Source organism: Castor canadensis, chromosome 11 (genome assembly GCF_047511655.1).
Source record: "Castor canadensis chromosome 11, mCasCan1.hap1v2, whole genome shotgun sequence".
Taxonomy (NCBI): Eukaryota; Metazoa; Chordata; class Mammalia; order Rodentia; family Castoridae; genus Castor; species Castor canadensis.
Window position 1 is genome coordinate 9,180,581 of NC_133396.1, and position 20,828 is coordinate 9,201,408.

Below are 20,828 nucleotides of genomic sequence, written 5' to 3' on the forward strand. Positions count from 1 at the left end.
GTTTTATTTTATCATCTGTAAAAGAAGGCTAAACTTCTATTTTGCAGAGTTCTGTAAGAATTAAGTGTTAGTATAAATATTTACTAGCCTACAGTGAGCCTTCCGTAAATGTTTGCTACTCATTATTTAATAGACCTTTTTGGTTCCCCCTCTGAGAGAGTACTTCACCCAGATTCAAGTATGAACCTGCCAAATGTATCAGGTAACTCTTGGTTAAATATTTTCATTTTTTGTTAATGTAAGTGAATGGTCTCATTGACATTTTGCCCCTCAATTAACTTCAAATTGAACCTTTCATGTAAAATATAGGCCTTGGAAGAATTAAAGATTTGGATTATATTAATAATGCATCTGTCCATTCGTCCAGTGAACATTAGGTGCTCTGCTCTGTTCGCAGCCCTAGACTAATCCCCATAGGGTAATAAAGATCAAAAACACAAAGGGTGCTTAGAGATAAATCAAGGCATACAGATGAATGAATCATGAGCCTTGATAAAGTAGATAAAATTCAGGAAACTCTATTAAATATGAATTTCAGATAAATAGTGAGTAACTTTTTAGATTAGGTAAGTCCCAAACATTGCATATACTTTTGAAGGATGTGATGAGTCCTACTGCCCTCTCCTCTGTTCTTTTCTCTCTAATATAGCTCAGGGCACTGGTAAGAGCAGATGGACTTAATAAGAAGCTCACATAAACTCTGTTTCTCATGATAGGATATGGTGAGTAAGTCAAGAACACCTTAAAGAAATTCTCCAAATTCTAGAGCAAAACTCTCTATGTGACAGATGACAGATGTTTTTGCCTGTCCACAAAATCTATGTATTATTCCCTTCATTGTCACAAAACGTTGAGCCAATAGCACTTCCAATCAAAAGGAGACATATTCCTAAAATGAAATGCTCCTAAGCGCTGTATAAGTTACCTCTAGAAATCCATGGGGGATCTATAGAGAATAACAGATTCGTAAAACACATTTAGTTCCACACTGCAGGTATTTGTGTACATATATATGATGCATATACATATATACACACACATGTACAAATATACTAAATGGTGTTTCTCCCTTGGAGAAACAAGGACTACTTGTTCACTTCCAAAGCAGTGTATGATTAACTGGAATGTCTGCTCTGCTGTGAAGGTCTTGCACCTGAGTGCGTGCTCTTTAGGGATATAACTGAATCCTCCCAGACTGGGTGGTTTCCTGTCTGGGCTTAACTCACAAAACAAGGTTGCTGTTGGAGCTGAAAATAGCACTTGGCCTGATGGCTCATTGACTGAACTTGGAAAAGTTCTGGATTTGGGGGGGAAGAGAACACCCTAACATCAACAAAGTATTTAATGGAATGATTAATGATGTCATAAACCAAAGGAATGGGAATTAGAATCTATTCAGTTCCTTCTCTATTAAACACAGTTTCACTGATTGAATTTTTTGTTTTATCTTTTGATTCTTCTGCCTTCCATACCCGACCCTTTTGTCATTTACTTCCTCAAAAAATCTAGGAAGTTGGTGCCTGAAGTGCAGCTGAAGTTCAATAAGCATGTATTGAAAGAATTGCAAACTAGAGTCTACCACTTTGACTACTTTGTGTGGGTCAAGTCAGATATTGCAAGTGTGAGAAAAATATCATTGGATGTCTTAAAACCAAGTGGAAGAGTCTTATTTAACCCATGCTTTCCAAAGAAGATGGGTTTTGGACAACACATGGCAAATCCATTAGATTCATATGCTACTTTTCTACATGGCTAAAACAAAGGGAAGGTCTCCCTCCAACATGCGTAAGTGACCTTTATCTGTTATGAAAGTTTTTGAGAATTTCTCATATCCCAATACTCTTGTTCAAATGTTACATCCCAAGAAAGAACTAGGCTTCGCTACAAGACATAGAACCCATGTGTTGTGGGTCCAAATTAATTGTCATTTGTAAGATAATTTGTGGTCTGGACAAGAGATTACATAATCAAAAATTTCCACTAAGAAATGATGGACCTTTTCATTTCAGTAGAGCCATTGGTAACTGATGAAATGAGAGGGAAGCCAAAGCTCCCAGCCTAAATTTTGCTTCCATGGTCTTGAGCTGTTTCCATTTCTTTTCTTAAGAAATACTGGGCTACATAATTTTTGGTGTGTCTGTTGCAAAACTCTGGTTTGCCATTTCTTCTTTAACCACTTCTGGATTATTTTTTCTTGCCTGTAATTGAAACTTTTTCATACTGTGTTGCAGTAGAGGTCATCCAATAGTAAAGAGGTAGAGAGAAGAACAATGGCTTATTTTACAATGGTAAACCAAATGACAAGTTGTAATTTGGGAAATTTTTAGGAAATGATTATTAAATATCACAAAGTCTTTAAGTCTGCACATGCTTATGATAATATATTATCACATATTATAGTGCTATAAATACATAAGGCTTTTTTTTGCTAGATGTATTTATTCACATAAAGAATGCACATATTTGAACAGACTCAATGATAAGTGAGTTTTAAATTCTTGCTTGTATAATAAAGACAGATAACTATAAGTGTTTGGGAGGATAGAAGAACATCTCTAGTGTTCTACATCATTGGTAGGTATACAAAGTGGTTCAGGCATTTGGGGAAATAATTTGGCAGTTTCTTAAAAAAGTAAACATAAATTTGCCATATGGTTCAGTGATTAAGGTTTTGTATATTTACTCAGGCGAAATTAGGAATCTTATAAATTAATATTTATAATAGCATTATTTTAAATGACCCAAAATAAAAATAGTCCAAATGACCATCAATTGGTGAGTGGATACACGAAACTTGTAGATCAGCTTAGAAATACTATGTTAAATGAAGTAAGACATATGCAAAAGACATGTACAGAATTATAAATATCATACCATTGCATTCATATGAAATGTCAGGAATAGGTCAGTATGTAAAGATAGAGAGTTGCTTATTGGTTGCAATTCTCTGTGTATGATCCTAAATGTTACTTCTATAATCCTGAGAGTAATCTTCTTCGAGCTCTTGACTAAATGAGATTCCTTGGTTTTCCATGTTTCTGAGAACTTTAGTGGGGTAACTCTGAGTAAACAATTAAGATGAATACCTAGGGCCAAAAGAATGGGAAAAAGAAACCACCACATTCCTGTATAATTCCCTAAGCAAACAGACTTCTTTATGGTCTCACCAGCTTTGGCGCTCTTCCCGATAGACAGGTTGCTTGGGAGATGTCTTCTGTCTGCAGCCCCGAGAGTTTCACCTTCTGATGAATGTAACAGTCAAGTTTTCTAAGAGCTGTTAGGCAATTCTTATGTTAGTCGGTAACTCAGAAGATTTCTTCCCTTAGGATGAATTCATTTTAAAATTGAACTTATTGGTAAAAGAATATTTAAGTAGTCTGAGACAAAGGTACTACTTTTCTAGGAATTTGGGGAAAAAATAGCCAATTTCTCTCTTTGTATCATTTTTGCTATAAATAGACCTATGGTTTCAACAGCACGTTTATAAATATTCTATTTTTTGTGTTCCTCTTTGTAAGACAGCATGGGGGGGCATGGACACTGTGTGGCCTATGTGAATGTCACTGCTTAACTGGCACGACTCCCATCAAATGCCTTGTGGCTGTCATCATCATGAGGTCTCTTGGTGAACAGTCTAAGTGTCTCTACATTGGCAGATGAGAGGCAACAAGAGGACCAGAGAGCTTTGTGCATGGTCATGGCTCCTTTAGAAATGGTGCACCCTAGACTGTCCTAACCATTGTACAGTACTGTGTACACTGCCTCCCTTTCCTCTCTGTCCAATCAAAGTACCCTTGAAGTAGTCAATGGGGTTTCCATGAGTGGAAGGAAAGCTTCGAAATAGAATCCAACTATATCTCGGGGGAAGTTTAAGTTCTCCACAGGGCAACAATCTAGCCTTACCTTAAGGGTGATTATAATTTCATCTGTCCTTTCTTCTTATTGATGTGAGTATTATAGCCTAAAGAGATATGTCTGTTATCCCAATTCTCATTCTCTCTCTCTCTCTTTCTCTCGCTTTCTCCTACACACACACACACACACACACACACACACACACACACACACACACACATACACGGATACGCTTAAAAGAAACAGGGCTTAAATTCCTCACCTAATATAATACAGTCCTTGTAACTTCAGGGGTTATTTTTTTTGTTTAAGTTTGAAGATTTAAATATTCTTGTTTCTCAGAGATAGCAGCTTGATGACACTGCTTGTTGATCATCAAGTTCTAAATGCTCATCTTTTTTTTTTGTTTGACCAACATATCACTTGAGCTCAGTTCACCGATGGGTTAGGTGTTTCTATCAATAGCCAAAAATCAGGGGTGACAGTTTTGTCTATAAATGCTAACTGAAAAATGCAAAGAGGGCTGAAGCTTTACAGAGAAGATCTTTAACTTACTCTATAACCATGAGCTGTCTTCCAGAAAGTTAAGAATGCTTCATGTTTCCAGGCCAGGCTCATGGTGTCCATATTATAAATCTCCTAACACAAGTGTCTACAGTTCTTTCAACAAATGGTTTCTCAAATCAGAATCCGGTGTTAGCTGAAATACACAATTCTGGTGGTTTGGAAAGAGCTTTAGAAATCCTACAGTTGAAGTGCAGGTTGTCAAGGATACCATGTGCTTCCAAGTCAACAGGTACTAAAAACAAAATGGACAAGTTCTAACTTTCCTTAGAATCACTAGTTATAATAGTATTCAGGTAGAAAATTTGCCTAGTTTTTAACCATACCCTATTTACTATCTTGTAAGCCTGTTTACCCAAGATTTACCCTCATGGAAAACTACAAGAGTGTTTAGTTGTTGCCAGTGATAATAAAGGCTGAATTTATTCTCACTTGCAGATAGCAAATCAAGTAGGAAATATTCCTCCACTAAGAAAGAATTTTTAGGGGAGCAAATGTGGGGGCAAGGAAAGCAGGTGAGGAACTAAGTTAAGAGCTCAAGGAGACCCTGTTGATCTGACAAGTGGTAAAAAGAGCAGGAAATGAAGGTGTCAAGACAGTTTGAATGGCGCATTCTGGTTCTGTAAGACTCTGCTGGAAAACATGGTTCGCTCAACACTTCTCGAGAGGTCTTTAGGTCTGAAACTGGGCTCTTACTTGAGAGTTACTTAAATGGATAAGACCAGTGTTTACTCAAGAGTAAAGCTGCTGGAGCAGGGTAGAAGGTTCCTTAAGAGAGCCCAAGGACAGCCAACAGTTAGTGGTTGCATTGTACCCTGCCCTGCAGTTTATATGTTCAAGTCTAACCTCTATTAATTCAAAATGTGACTTTATTTGGAGAAAGAATCCTTAAAGGACAAATAAATTAAAAGGAGGCCATTAGGATGGGCCCTAATCCAATCTGCATAGAGTCCTTATAAGGCAAGGAGGTTAGGGAACACACACACATCCCTACATACAGAAGATCTCAGGGACACCCAGGGAGAAGGAGACCCTCTATTAGCCACAAAGGCAAGCCTCAGAAGAAACCAATCTTACTGACACCCTGATCTTAGACTTCTACCTCTACACTGTGAGAAAATAAATTCCTGTGTGTAAGCCAGGTGGTGTTTTGATGGCAACCTCAACAGACGGATACAGGCCCTAAATAACTACAGTATAATGCAAAAGGAAGAGGTGTAGTGAGGCATAAATTATGCCCTGAGCTAACAGGATTGAATAGTTATGTCCTTGTTTGAAAATCAAGGAAGAGCTTCATAGACAAAAAAAACATTTAGAACTTGAATATTTTGAGACGAGAATGAGGAGTAACCATTCCAAGCGAAATAAACAGGATAATGAAAAGTTATACAATTCAGTAGGATATTTGAAGCAACTGAGAATCATACAGATTAACTAGAATGTGTGTATCTTAAAGGGGGAAATCAAAACGGGGGAAGAAGATGACACTGAAAAAACAGATTAAACTAGGCCATGACAATGTTGGATTCTAGGCTGAGGAATGTGGAATTTATGGAGTTGGTGTAATGGATACCTCAGGTGTATTTTAATGACTTTATTTAATAAATATTTGTGCCAGGAATTGTCCTAAATAAGCTTAGAATAGTTTAATGAGCAAAAGAGACAGACAGACATAGACATCTCAGCCTTTGTGAAATAAAGACAGGTAATAGAGCCAATATATCAGTATAATATATGACTTCAATCATAATTTTACTGAACATAATAAATTTTATAGTATGTTGAAGGAAGGAAGTTTTATGGAAAAATGTGTGTATGGGTGCAGAGTATGGAAATGCTAGGGGCAGATTTGTGATTTGAGGAGGAAAATTCAAGTAATAGATGAGAAATAGAAGTAAAGATGGAGAAGGTGGTATTTCAGAAAATCTTACTTTTCTTTTGATGGTGCTAAGATTTGAACTCAGGATCTTGCTTTTGCTAGGCAAACACTCTACCACTTGAGCCACACCTCTAGCCCTTTTTGCCTTTAGTTATTTTTTCAGATAGGGTCATACGCTTTTGCCCAGGCTGAACTCAGACCACCACAATCCTCCCACATAGCTGGGATTATAGGTGTGCCTGGCCTTCGGGAAAATGTTGAAGGAGATGAGGAAGGTAACCACGAGACTATAGGGCAGAAGAATATTCCAGGTAGAAGCCTCAGGCAAGCAAAGACAGACTGATGATCTTGACATTTTGCTCTTGAAACAACCCTTCAAGGTTGGGAGAGCAATTGAATTATTTCTGTTTTATAGATAATGAAATACAGTCCCAAGACTTTATGTTTTTGCTTTAGGTCACACTGCAGGGTTTGGAAGTCAGTGCACTCAGCCTAGAACAACACCCCTCTGTTGGATTTGGGGCTTCTTCAGCAGGAGAAATAATAAACTTCTTAGACAAAGAGTGGGAAGACTCCAATAAAAAAATATTCCTGTGACCTCAAGACTCAGGAAATGCCACTCCTACCCCATTCCTATCCCCCGCATGGCTTTCATGAAACTACTGACACTCCTCTTAGGAACCTCAAGTTTACTGATGGGGTCCCAAATGAGAACAGTCATTCCTCACACAGAACACTCTAGTTTCCCAGTGATGGATGGTAGAAGACATGAATTTAATTCTCTGATGCTTGAATCTTGGCATTTTCTTCAATGAGGTGAGAAAATTATAGAGATGCTGAGGATGGTAAATCCTGTCCTTATTTAAGTAAGGAAATTGCTTTTACTTATTAATCCATTCTGCAGTACTTAGGGAGAAGGTAGAGAATCTGTGAGCATGTGTAAGGACAACTGAAAACCATTTGAAAACATGGAGTGATGTACAGACAGACATGCATTCCTCTGGGGCAAATGCTACAGCAGGTAACTCGCTTGGGGTTTCACCAAGGAAGGTCCACACCCACTAACCACCCCTGAGCCCTATGTCTGCATTGGCTCTTCAGACACAGATCAGCACACGCTGTTTTTTCAAATGAAAAAGGTAACAGCCCAGTTAGTTTACACAGATTTTCCAAATGAATTGCAGAAGACACACTGTGTTTTCTTGGGTTTTTTTTCCCCTAAAGCTCTTTATTTAATGCTCTTTTGTTATATTATTTTTGAATTAAAACACGTTTTGTGTTGTTGGGGATTGAACCTAGGGCCTTGCGAGCATTAGGCAAAGTGGCTTGTAGCCCCTTTTGTGATAATTGTTAAGGGCTTTCTGTTTAAAAGCAATAAAATGATTCTATTTCGCTATTCCCTTCAACTTGTTAATTAGCCAAGTTGGCTAATGACTAAGGCAAAAGAAATGCATTTCAGATTTACTCACTCATAGCTTGGTGAGAAAGAATCTTTTATTGTCTTCCTTCCGCCTGTATGCCTAGCCTGGAATCAAATGCATTGCCCAGTGTCTGTAGTGTGACTTTCTAGTGAGAGATTTGCACAAGGAGAAACAGCAAATTCCTCCAACTTTTTTATCCTCTTAACAAAGACATGCTCAAATCCCTTAGTTCCGCTTTAATCATTTGCCTCATGACAAGTCCTCAGATTCCCCAGATAACTGTGTCAAATCAGATTAAAATTGTAATTCCGCATTGGAGGTTGGAGTCAGAATGGCTCTGGTGAGCTCAGTGTCCCTTCTCCATCTACTCTGAAGACGTCTCTTATGACACTAATTCAAGGATCGATGAGTGGATTAGAGAAAAAGATGGAAGATGGTTGTTGCAAAGGTTCAACCACTTGGAACACTTCCAGAACCTAGGTCCAAACTTTGGTAGCAAGCATTTGTCAGGAACGATGTGAATGCACTTTGGGTGAAGTATGTCCAACGAGCTGACTTGTCTGTGTTGTAATTGAGTGGCTTCTAGAAGGTAGGCTTCTTGGTCAGCTCCTTCTGTAGGGCAGCCTTGGTAGAGCACTGCAGGGATGTCTTTGCATAGACTAGGTCCATACTTCTCTGTATCAAAGCACCATGGCCCTAGCTGACCTCGAATTGGTAGGTTACTAACACGCTGTTGGCAATTTGCTCTCTCTTTTTCTACCTGTTCTCTCCCACTCGGTCTTCAGAGTCTCAGGTTTTTTATCCAGCCTCCCACTCTCCTCTAACCTGCTCTCAGAATGTCTGGGAGAGTGGCCCAAGGACATAGTGGAATGCTCATTAGGAGTGATGTCAGAGGGCGACAACTGACCAGGAAGAGATGTGTGGGCTCAAACAATCCACTGTCTGCTCTCCAGAATCCTTCAGGCTTTCTGGAAGCATCTGAGCATGGGTCAAATTGCAGGTTCCTTAAGGTTAATGGAGGGCTGAGAGGGAGCGCTCAAGAACAGAGGCTGAGGCTGTCGATTTAGCAAATAAAAATTAAAAAGCATCCAGTTAATTTGGAATTTCAGATAATCAACTTAAAAAAAATGTATGTCCCAGGTGCAGTGTTTGGTATATGTGTATATTTAAAAAATTCTGTTTATTTGAAGCTCAAATATTTCTGGGTATCCTGTGTTTTATTTGGCAAACTGGATCCAAACCCTGTACAATAAAAGAAAAACAAAACAAAGCAAAAGTCAAATCTTGCTTGTGATCATTAATAAATAGGTGTAGAGAAACTGTATATATTACATATATACATATATATGATTAATTTAAAAACTGACTTCAAATGTTTAGTGGTTCTTTCAGGCATTTTACTCTGGCCTGGTCCTCAGGAATACTGAGCTCCCAGTGATTTCTCTGTCTGCAGCTCAGATTGATCCTACACTACAATTGAAGATGCTTGTACTTCTGTATAGTCCCTGACTCTCTTCAGCATGGCTAATGTGTAGTTGAGGCTAGTCAGCTTGGTCATCCTTTTTTCCTTTCCTTGTTAACTCAGCCAACTCCTTCAGAGGTCACTATGCAGCCAGCAGTGGCCACTCAAGTAGAGGAAGCTTCATGAGTAAGAGTAGGGTCCAGGCCAACCTGTAGAATATATGCCCTGAGTGTCTTCAAATTCAGGGGTATATATTTAATATATAGTGTCCAGGTCAGATGAGTTTCCAAGTTCCTTGGACTCTGAAACTCTCAATTTCTACCTGACATCACAGGCCATAGTCCCATGCTATCCCATGTTTACTTTTATTACAATGTTTGTCAGACTTAATCATCAAGCTTAGCTGGTCTATTTTCCCTATTTTACTGTAAAGTACTGAAGGCCATAACCCTGATTAGGTTATCTTTGTGTCCTGGGAGTGTAGGACATGTTTGCCTGCTATCTAGTAGGTGCTGAATGGCAGTTGTCTGTCAAGGTGGACATGGGGCTTGAGGAATGAGCCCTGAACTCTGTGGTGCTGAGGATTGAGCCCAGGATCTCAAACTCAGGGCCGCAAACAGGCTACAAGAGCTCTCAACTGAGCTACACCTCTAGCCCCAGACTCTGCCCATTTTCATGATTGCTTCCACTCTGGGATAGGGGAAACGACAAAGGAGTCACTTTTAGTTTCCATACTTAACGACTCTCAACCTCTAGCTCTGCTTGTGTGTGGATGCATGCATGGAAGCTTCTCTACCCTGAACCAAGAGAGGGATAAGAAAATCTCCAGTTATAATCTTTTCTTCTCTTGGGGATAAAGGGCTATGCAAGAATAAACATGAACATGGAAAATCTGGTTCCTTTTCCCCACCTACCCATCTGTGAGCATGTGTTTATCTGTGTAACACTGGCTATCAACCAGAACACTTTGGCTGAATTTGTGTTAACCACTGTTTAGACTGCTTCCTGATGTTTTACTTCATATAGAACAATTGAAAAAGAAAATACTCATCATTCTATTTTGTCTGAACCTGATTTTGTTTTCTTTTTCTGCAACTTTAGTAAGCGGTTGAAATCATTATCCAGAAAAATGTAAACGTAAAAAGTTCTCGTTTCAATTCATGCTAACATTTCATATCCAATAAGGCAATCCTTCACCTATTTCTACTTCCCTGTCCCTTGTGGGAACTTTAGCTACCTTTTGGTACTTATGAGGATGTAGTCCTTGTTTGGACCGTTTGGATTTCATGGGGAAGGTGTTTTCATGTGGAATTCTGAGCTGCAGGACTGAACACCTTGGCTTTGCTGGTAAGAGGCTGAAGAGTAAAGTTGTATTTCTCGTGTTGCTGGTGGTGTAATTGACCAGGCACATAGCTCAAAATTACACTATTCTCAACCAACTGCCTTTAAACCAAGTTCTTCCTCAACACAGGATATGAAATGTGCCATCCTCAGCCTCACTCCTCATTCCAATAGGAAGAGACAAATAATAAACACATGAACCATGCAAGCTTATTCATTGGGTGGGAATAGACACCATAAAGGAACCTAAATTAGAGGAAGAGGAGGACAGGGTGTGCTTGGGAAGGGATAGTGTGTGGGCTAAGTGCACGGGTTCTTGTGAAAGACTGCCAGGTTCAAATTCTGTCTCAACATCCACAAATGTGGGCCTCATGAGGGTCACTGTACCTGCCTGTACCTCTGTCACGTTAATATAATGGGTCTAATGATGACACCACCTCACTGGTTTCTTGTGAGATTTGAATGAATAAACATGTGTCAAAAATGTAAACTTGAGTCTAGATCTGGGAGTGCTAGCATTTGCTGTTTCTCTTTGCCTAGTGTCTACTCCTTTGCTCACCATGGCTGTAGAGAGCCTTCAGTGACTTTCCATGCAATCCCAGCTAACCTAGTCATGACAGATAATTTTCTTTAAAGGAAATTCATTTTAGATGCTTAGTGAGGAAAAATCATTTCTAACATCGCACCCTATGTCAATGATAGAGGAAGACAGAATTTAGTTTTGAAAATTCTCTTTCACAGATGATTTTGGAAGTAAAGGGAGATATTTAAAAACTGTTTAGTGATTACTTAAACATATGATGCTATGTGCAGCCACCTTTCTACACTGTGTTTTAATGAGATTGATTTTTTTGGATCCACATATAAGTGAGATCATGTGGTATTTGTCTTTCTCTGCCTAGCTTATTTCACATTAAATGACATTTTCCAGGTCCATTGTGTTGTTACAAATGACAGAATTTCTTTCTTTTTGAAGGATCCATTTTGTATACAATACAACTTTTTAGAGTTTATCAGTTGATGGAGAAGCTGGGTGGGGGGAGTTAGAGAGATGGGGAAAGGGAAGATGTCAATCAAAGGAAACAAACTATGTAGATTGGAAGAATTTGTTTTTAGCGGTCTATTGTATTTCATGATAAGCACAGTACAGCATATTTCAAACCTGCTAAAATAGATTTTTAGTGTTCTTATCACAAAAAAATAAGGTGGTAAGATGATTCATATGCTAATCACATTGACTGAACTTTCTATAATGAATACTTAGATCAAAACATGGCATTGTGCCACATAAATATGCAATTATTATTGTCAATTAAAAATAAATTTAAAAACCATATAATACTACTAACTAAGCCTCACCATATAAATTGTTGAGTGGTTAACTTCACAAAGCCAATATTAAACAAGAAAGTGTTAGCTTTCTTTATTTTTTAACCAAGTTTATGTTTTGAGGCTTCAATTTTTATTTATTTACTCATTTTTAATAAATAAGTGCCCACTGATCCTGCTCAGTGTGCTATACCATGATTTACAAGTGGGCCACTGTCTCTGTGGAGTAACCTTTAAAGAATTCCTTAAGCCTGATGAAGCATTTTTCCTAAATACAGTATTTTTCATCTTTAACTTGCCTTTGAAACTTTCACCAAGGAGCCATTGATTTATTTCCAAGTAGGTGAAATTGCCTGAAACAAAATATTGCTACTATCATTGGTCAGAGTAAGAAGCAGTACACACCAAGTGTCCATAATCCAAAACCTTAAAATCTGAAATGCTCCAAAATCTGAAACTTTTTGAATATGACAAGATGAAGTAGGAGAGTTTATTTCATGAAAAATCTTAAAAAAAAACCTTACAGAATATTACTTTTGAGGTATGTATGAAACACAAATGAATTTTGCATTTAGACTTGTATCGCTTCCTCCAAGATTTCCCATGCAAATATGCTAGGGTCTGAAAAAATCTAATGTTTGAAACACTTTTGGTTCCAAGCATTTTGGGTAAGGAATACCCGGTCTGTGTACTTCTTTCCTTGTCTTATATCCATATTTGTATATGCAGACAGAGTTTTGGTAACATTGAACTTCTGTTTCCGACCTTATTATCCTAATATTTTATACTTGCTTTTAGAATCTTTTACATTCTTTCAATAAAGGAAAGTTTGCTAGTCTGGAATCAATGATTTAAGCAAGGTAGGCAAGAAAGTTTGATGCGTGGTCTCCAGATCCTAAGAACCCCCAAAACAAACAAACAAATGTGTACACACACACACACACACACACACACACACACCTATGCACTTAGCTGATCTATCCTTGACTAACGACATTTTTACTCTGTGTTTATGGGTGTGAGAGACGCTTCTGTGAAAGGCTGAAGACCTGTGTTTCAGATCAGCTATCTCTAGCGGTTGGTCTCTCCAGTCTGGGTCTCTCTGGATCTCTTTATCATGTTACTATTTCTCCAATTTCCTTTTCCTCCCTGCCCTCCTCAAAATTCATGACCAGAAAGCACAAAGGTTAGAGACCTGTGCGTGAGCAGTGTTGTGTGAGTGCCTCGAGTCAGAATGGCTGAAGTGTGACCAAACAATTCATTCCCTGCATCTCAGGGGTCAGATGGATTCTCTGACAGCCCTAATTAGTGAGCGTGAGACATCTTTCTTACCCCAGGCGATTGAGTTAAAGACTTTGGTCTTGCTACTGATTGATAGAGAAAAGCGGATCCCTGGGAAGAGCATTGCTTGGGGACAAGCTACTTTGGAATACCCCTCTGAAGTCACATCATATTTTTGGATCTGGAAACAGAGTCTTTCACAGCCATGCCCATTACTGAAAATGCCACAAAACTACCTTCTCCTTCAACCAAGTCCACACTCTTAAAAAGCAAGCCATTAAAAAAAGTAATAAACTTGGGTTGGAGATGTAGCTCAATGGTAGAGTGCTTGCCTAGTGTATGCAAGATCCTGGGTTTGATCCTAAGAACCACCAAAACAAACAAAAAATGCATACATAAATGCATAGATAGATGGGTAAATAAATGCTAATCTTATTTACATTTAGATAAAATGAAAATGTAGTTTCTTTGAGAAGGAATTTTTTACCTGCTAGGCAGTTTAGATCTTTATTAAAAAGAAGTTGTAGAAACACTCAAGAAAGCCTATCTTTACATATTTTCAACAACTATTTTATTTCATTTTTAAATCTTTTTTTGCAGTACTGGGGCTTGAACTCAGAACCTACACCTCAAACCACTCCACCAACCCTTTTTTGTGATGGGTTTTTTGAGATAGGGTCTCATGGACTATTTGTCTTGGTTGGCTTTGTTTATTTATTTATTTAATTTCTTTTATTCATATGTGCATACAATGTTTGGGTCATTTCTCCCCCTTTCCCCCGTCCCCTCCCTTTCTTCCCACCCCCTCCCTCTCCCTGCCACCCCCTCACTACCAGGCAGAAACTATTTTGCTCTCATCTCTAATTTTGTTGAAGAGAGAGTATAAGCAATAATAGGAAGGACCAAGGGTTTTTGCTAGTTGAGATAAGGATAGCTATACAAGGAGTTGACTCGCATTGCTTTCCTGTGCATGTGTGTTACTTCTAAATTAATTCTTCTCAAACTAACCTTTTCTCTAGTCTGGGTTGGCTTTGAACCACGATCCTCTTGACCTCTGCCTCCTGATTAGCTAGGATTACAGGCGTGAGCCACCTGTAATGTGTGTGGCTGGCTAGATTTTTTCTTTTTTTAAACAATCTCCTTCAGCAAGTATTTTATGGAGTTTTGATTGTCAGCAAAGAGCCTGAAGGTACAGAAAAAGTCTTTCCTTCCAGATGGTGTACTCATTGGGTTTTCTTTTCATTTTTGTTTAGTTAAAATCTGTATGGCTGTATCTTATTTTCAACAATCCATGTGCTCCTAATAAAGTATGTAAGCTGGGAGCACGGTCACGTGCTTTTAAACCCAAGTACTCTGGAGGCCAATGTGGGAGAACCACTTGAGTCCAGGAGTTCAAGACCATCCTGGGCAACATAAAAAGTTGTATCCATAAATTATTTTTTATTTATAATTAGAGTACATTTAAAGTGATAACAGTAATCACTTCAATTTTCTTTATGTGGATTGTCACTTGAGTTAATGAACTACATATGAATAGTTAAGTCTTTGTAGAATAGGGTCTCTCAGTTTGGCACTACTGATATTTTGGACTGAATAATTCTTTCTTATGGGGTGGGGGCTGTCCTGTGCACTGTAGGATGGCTGGCAACACCCGTGCCTCTACCATCAGCAAGCTAGTAGCACCTACTCTCTAGTTGTGACAAGCAAAATTGTCTCCAAACTTCGCCAAATGTCTCTTGGGAGGCAAAATCACCTCCAGATGGGAATCCTAACTATTGAATTAAGTACATGAATTTAAAAAGTGAGAGTACATAGGGGAATATTCTTTTATTGTCTCAACTAGTAAAGTTACTTGCAATTGACAAAATAACTCTTCTTTGTATTTAATTATGTTTCTATACAGATTTCCTCAGTGATCAAGTCCTGTGATAACGAAAGCAGATTTTATTATGATTAGACAAGTATCACCCTTCAATTTGAAAATATTTAGTGGCTGTTGTAATGAATATAACAGGCTAGAATATTTGATTATCCAATAAAAAGGAAATGTCCCTGCATGTCATCAATTTTATCACTCATATTATAGCCCAACTATAAGAAATAACAAATTTTTAAATCTCTGCCCTGCATAGTTTTGAGCTGCTTAGAAAGGGGGTTTACCCTGGAGTGTGGGCTGGTAGCAGTGGTGCTGTGCACAGTTTTCTTCCCTTCCACATCTTCCAGCATTTGACCTTTCAAACCCTAACTTCCTAGTCCCTAACTCCTAAGAAAACAAAATTCTTCCTTAGCATTGAATGGAAGCTCTTTTGTTGACCCATCAAAATATATACCTTTTGCCTCTAAATTACCCAAAAGAAAACATCTGGGGTAGCCTACCACCCAGAATTTTGAATTGTCTTTTAAAAAAATTAGCATATTTTAATGGTACAAAGGGATATCCTTAATTTTGGAAAACTGTCACAAATTTTTCTCATAAACCAACACTCCACTATTCTAAGACACCTGGTGCTGCAGGTTTTCTATTTACTGTAGCAGTCAACAATGAGGGTCAACTCAGTAGGTGCCTAACTTGAGGGAGCCAATGGCAGAAGACCAGTTAATAAAGCAACACATTCCAATTGTTTGATATAAGAGGTTGCTGGGAGTGTGACTTTCTTTAAAAAGCCATTTAATTACATACCCTGATGTCTTCACTCAACCATTCTCTAAAATATATTTCCCCAATTTTGGCATATACTCCTTTTCTACTCTCAATTAGCTATTGCATTCGGTTTTTGCTTCCAAGATCCAGAAGTAATAGTAACTTAATTTTCCAAGCTATAAATCAAGTATGCTTGTGCTCCATGCCACATGTTCCACTTGTTTTTAATCAGAGGCAGGCGGGCGTTCAGAGTCGGAAGCTTTAATTCAGAAGGCTCCTTTGCTTTTTTGGAGGGAGAAAGCTTTTGGCTTCTGAGAATTCCCTTTGTGAATGTTTTAAGTATTCTTTTGGCAAAAGCTTGAATATGCATAACAACTCAGACAGAATCCTTTAATTCACTGACTGATACACACTCCCCTGTCCTTCGGCTGTAAGATTAAAAGAAGCAGTTAACGTTTTTACATGCATGCATTTTCCTGGTGTTTTTGTAATTTTTTTTTATGTTATACTTAAAAAAAAGTGTACCTGCTGGGAAAGGGGACAGGAGAGAAGGGACTTAGTAGATTTCTAGGAATCATTTAAATGAAATAGCTCTCACATAGCATTGGCGCTGTTTAGATTCAATATTATCTTGAGGAAAAAAATAAGGAACTACATAACAACTCTTAATGTTTTAAAGGCTCAGTTTCTAGCACACTGTTTTATGGCTGAAAAGGATTTTGCAGGTTCTTTCTTTTGCTGTCTGATTTCATATATGAGGACAGATACTCAGAGATGTTTTAAACCCAAATGCCCATTAGTGCGGAGCTAAAATCAGAACACTATTATTCTAAGCTCTCCCATATGGTTTCCCCAATAAAATCAAGTAAGTATTTAGTCATTTTGATGGCTCATCCACCTAATATAAAACTTCCAAATATTTAGAAGTTTCTTAGTTATTTGTCAACAGTTGCTATTTCATTTAGCTGTGTTGTAGTAAAACTTTGGAACATCAGGAGTCAAGAGAAAAATCCTAAAAGCAATCAGAATAGGAAAAAACTGAAGATTACCTATAGTAATCTTATTGACATAAGGTTTATTCCCTCCACATTAGACATAAGAATACAGTGAACATTTTAAATGCTGAAGGAAGTTTAAATTTTAATATACTGGAAGGAAATTTATTTTCACCTAGTAATATATTTAGTGTTATCAGACAAGTGTGAATTAGAAAGAAAGTTTTCTACATATGTGTCATAAGATAGTTGAACTACTGTGAACATTGGGAAAGAATTGCAAGGTGATATATACCAGCCAGAAGAAAGAAGAATCAAATTAAACATATGAGATGGAAGAACCAAAGGTAGTGATAATATTAGGAAATTTTAATGCTCAGTTTAATAGGAATGCATTGGAAAGACATTTGGAATTAAGTTTCTAGACGGTATCAGTTCTCTCTAGCTAGCGGAAGTAGAAAGAAAAGGCAGAAGAGTAAAAAAAAGATCATTCAGAGTTGCTGGTGTTAGCGACAGCATGGAGTGGTAGCTATATTTGCAAACCAACTTGTAAGGTAACTTGATAGAACTGATTAACATTTAATGTGTGCATTTTCCTACGACCTAGCAATTTTATGTCCCTGGTGTTACCTATAATACAAATATGCTTATGTGCACAAGGGGCTAATACCCAAGGATTTCAGGACAGCTACTTTCTAATATTGGGAAAAGCTAAAAGAAAAAAAAATAAGTACAAGCTACATTTCATCTGGAGGGTAAAATAGGTCTATGGAATCCAAACTAGTAACTAGAAAAGCAAAAAAGCAAAGCAAAGCAAAACAAAACAAAGAAAGGCTCCACTCAGATGACTTCAAAGACATATTTTCTTCCAATAAAAAACTCAAGTTGTGTGTATGTGCCCAAAGAAAATATAAAGCACTGGATTCTATGTGTATTTGTATACTGTTTTCCTCAAATTCTGTCATTCTATACATGTATAGAAATGCACAGAATTATGTATGCATCAGACAGTTTTATATCATGCACGCTGAGCACATGCCCCACTATTGTCACTGAATGAGTCATCTACTTATTTATTTCATATTTGTTGAACTATGTCTATACGCCATGCTTGTGCTGTCCTTGAGTTTACCTTATATTACAGGAACCAGAGCATTTATTCAACATGTAAACATTTATTCAACCAGATATATATTATAAAGAGAACATAAAAGATAAAGCTAGAGAATAGGTAGAAGTAGGTTTATTTGAAGGATTGTGGTTCTCCTCACAGAGACCAAATGGATTGGCCTTTGAAGGAATAACACTTGGTCAATATTAGGATATGGAAGAACATTCTGGAAGGAGTAATAGACTGTGCAGTGAAATTTTGAGATGGCTTTAAAGAACCCGGAGGGAGATGTAAATATGCCAATGTGTTCAAAAAGCACATATAAAAATTTTGTATCTTACATTATAGAGAACAGGGAGCTATCAAAGACAAGACATATAATTAGATGTTTGCTTTCAGAAAGATAATACTGGGGAAGATTTCATAAGAATCCAGGTGAAACATAATAAAAAGTTCACAGAATCAGAGAAGAGGAAATTGATGTGACACATATTTCAGAAGGATGGACTTGAAAAATCAATGCTGTGTAATTTGGGAGCAGTTTATGTGTTCTTTCTCAATTTCATTTTTTGTTTATTTTCTCTTTGGTCCCAGTTTTCCTAGAGGCTGTGGCATTCAATGGATTAAAGAAATTTTACAGTGAGGATAATAGCAGCCCAGACACCCAAAAGATACAACTGCAGATCTGGTGGGAGGAAGAGGTTGCAACTTAAGGAGATAGGTTTCCTGAGGTCTCAGTGCTCCCTAACCCCAGCCCTATCGCCTTACAGAGAATACAGTCCCACACAGATTCCTTCAGCTGCAGGATGGGGACTTGAATAATTGCTTACATTTGGCATTCAGGGTCTCACCACAAGTTGGCAGAAGCTACATCCCACACAAAGAAGGACATGTCTGTGGCATGACCTTTACCAAAGCCATGCTCTCACAGTGGGTGGTGGTGACTCAGGGTGGGGTTATGAGGGAGTCCCCAGGAGGAAACTTTGAAAGGGGTTGAGGTTTGGTCTATGTTCACACCCCAGCCTGGGCTACTTTGGCTATTTTGCTAAACCTCAGAAGCATGAATTATAAGTCTGGAAATGTCACAAGAGAAGACCTCCCAGGACAAGGTGTCCTCCTATTCCTCACCTGGAGGCATGGTCCCTGATTTACATTCTGAATTGTTTTTGCACACTCTTAACTTCTGGTCTGTGTTGTGCAAGAATGAGAGGGATAATATGAAAGTAAGTTGAGCAGCTAAATTTCTGATAACCTCTTAATTTAAAAATTGATTCATAGTAGAAAGATGGGCACCCCCATCTACTTAGGACTCATTTTCTCATGCTTCTTTGACCCTCTGTAATCAAACACATAACAAACTACTTAATTGTCTGTTTCTTTTCTTTTTCTTCGCAACTTCTCCTTGATCCTAGCTTGTCTCTTACCTTCTTTGATTTTTCTCTTTTTGTGTTTTCTCTTGTTCCTTTAGTATAGACAATGAAAAAGTAAGGATTAATTGTACTTTCATTGATTTCTGTTATTTACAATGTGTGGATTTTTAAAAACAGTGTGTGAATGAGGGACAGATGTAGTGGCATATACCTGTAATCTCAGAAGTTTAGGAGGCAGAGGTAAGAAGATTGGGGTCCAAGGCCAGCCCTAGCAAAAGTGAGAGACCCTAACTGTAAAACAAGATAAAAACATCAAAAGACTGGGGGGCATGGCTTAAGTGGTAGAGCACTGTCCTAGGAAACATGAGGCCCTGAGTTCAGTTCCCAATACTGTCCCCCAAAAAAGTGAGTGAAAGAGAATGTGTGTGAAGAAATAAAGTAAGCATAGCTACATGAATGCTTGTGAGCAAATAATTAGGTGGCAAACAAAATACAGTATTAGCAAAAAAATCAAGACAAGAAGTAAATGGACCTGTTGACAGTTCTGCCTTCCAAGGGTGCTCAGGTAATTTATAAGGGGGAGATGATACTTCATATTATTCTTCTTTGCTTACTCAGATTGATAGGAAATCTTGGTGTACCTAAGAATTTGACCATCATACAAAATAAAATCATTTTAGTTTCCTTTAGCAACCCTATAGAGTTTTAAGACAGCTGATGTAGACCAGGTACCTTTGAAGTGGGGAGGAGAGGGCTGTACTATTTTGCATAAGGAGTGAATAGGCAGTCATGGGAGGATGGCCATGAAACAAGAAAGTCAAAAGTAGGGAATCAGACCCAGGCTAAAGACAGAGACCATCAGTGAGAAACTTCAAGACATGGAATCAGCCAATGGAATTGAAATGCAGGGATGAGCTGTGACATCCTGCAGTGCAACTACCTTGTCTCAGTATTTAATCTCAAACTTCCTTATGCATTGATTATACAGAACTGTCTCAGGGTGGTGTTACTCAGGGGTGGGGGGAATTCAAGGCAAGGAGCATATGTCTTAGGGTTTATATTGGGCGGGGACAAGGGAACACCCACCTGAGTTATTCTTACAAAGCTGAAGGAGTTAGAAGATCCGGGAGTCCAAGGCATAAGTCCCCCTCTTCAGGACTCTCTTTCTCTCATACCTGCACACACACTCATAGGCCTACCTGATATTTCTGGAGTGTCTCATTAACTTTTCCTACATAAATTAATTCCTCCCACTACTCAATCAGAAATTCTGAATACATGGAGCTATGTATTCGAGTGGCAGCTCTACTGGACACTAAAGACCAGCAATAGAGGATGCACCCTAAAACTTCAGATTCTAGGGTGTATTTGACGGTACTGATGGTTTTCCCTGACCCGAGGATCTTAGTAAGGCTCTTTCCTTTATTGGACTCCCAGTGTAGTTCTCACTGCTTTGGGACCAATGTCTTGATGTACACCTCAGATGGATTATATCTAAACGTTTGGTGTTTAACAAATAAGAAGCAAGAGGTTAAGATATATTTATATCACTTTTCTCCACAACAGAAACAACTTGAAT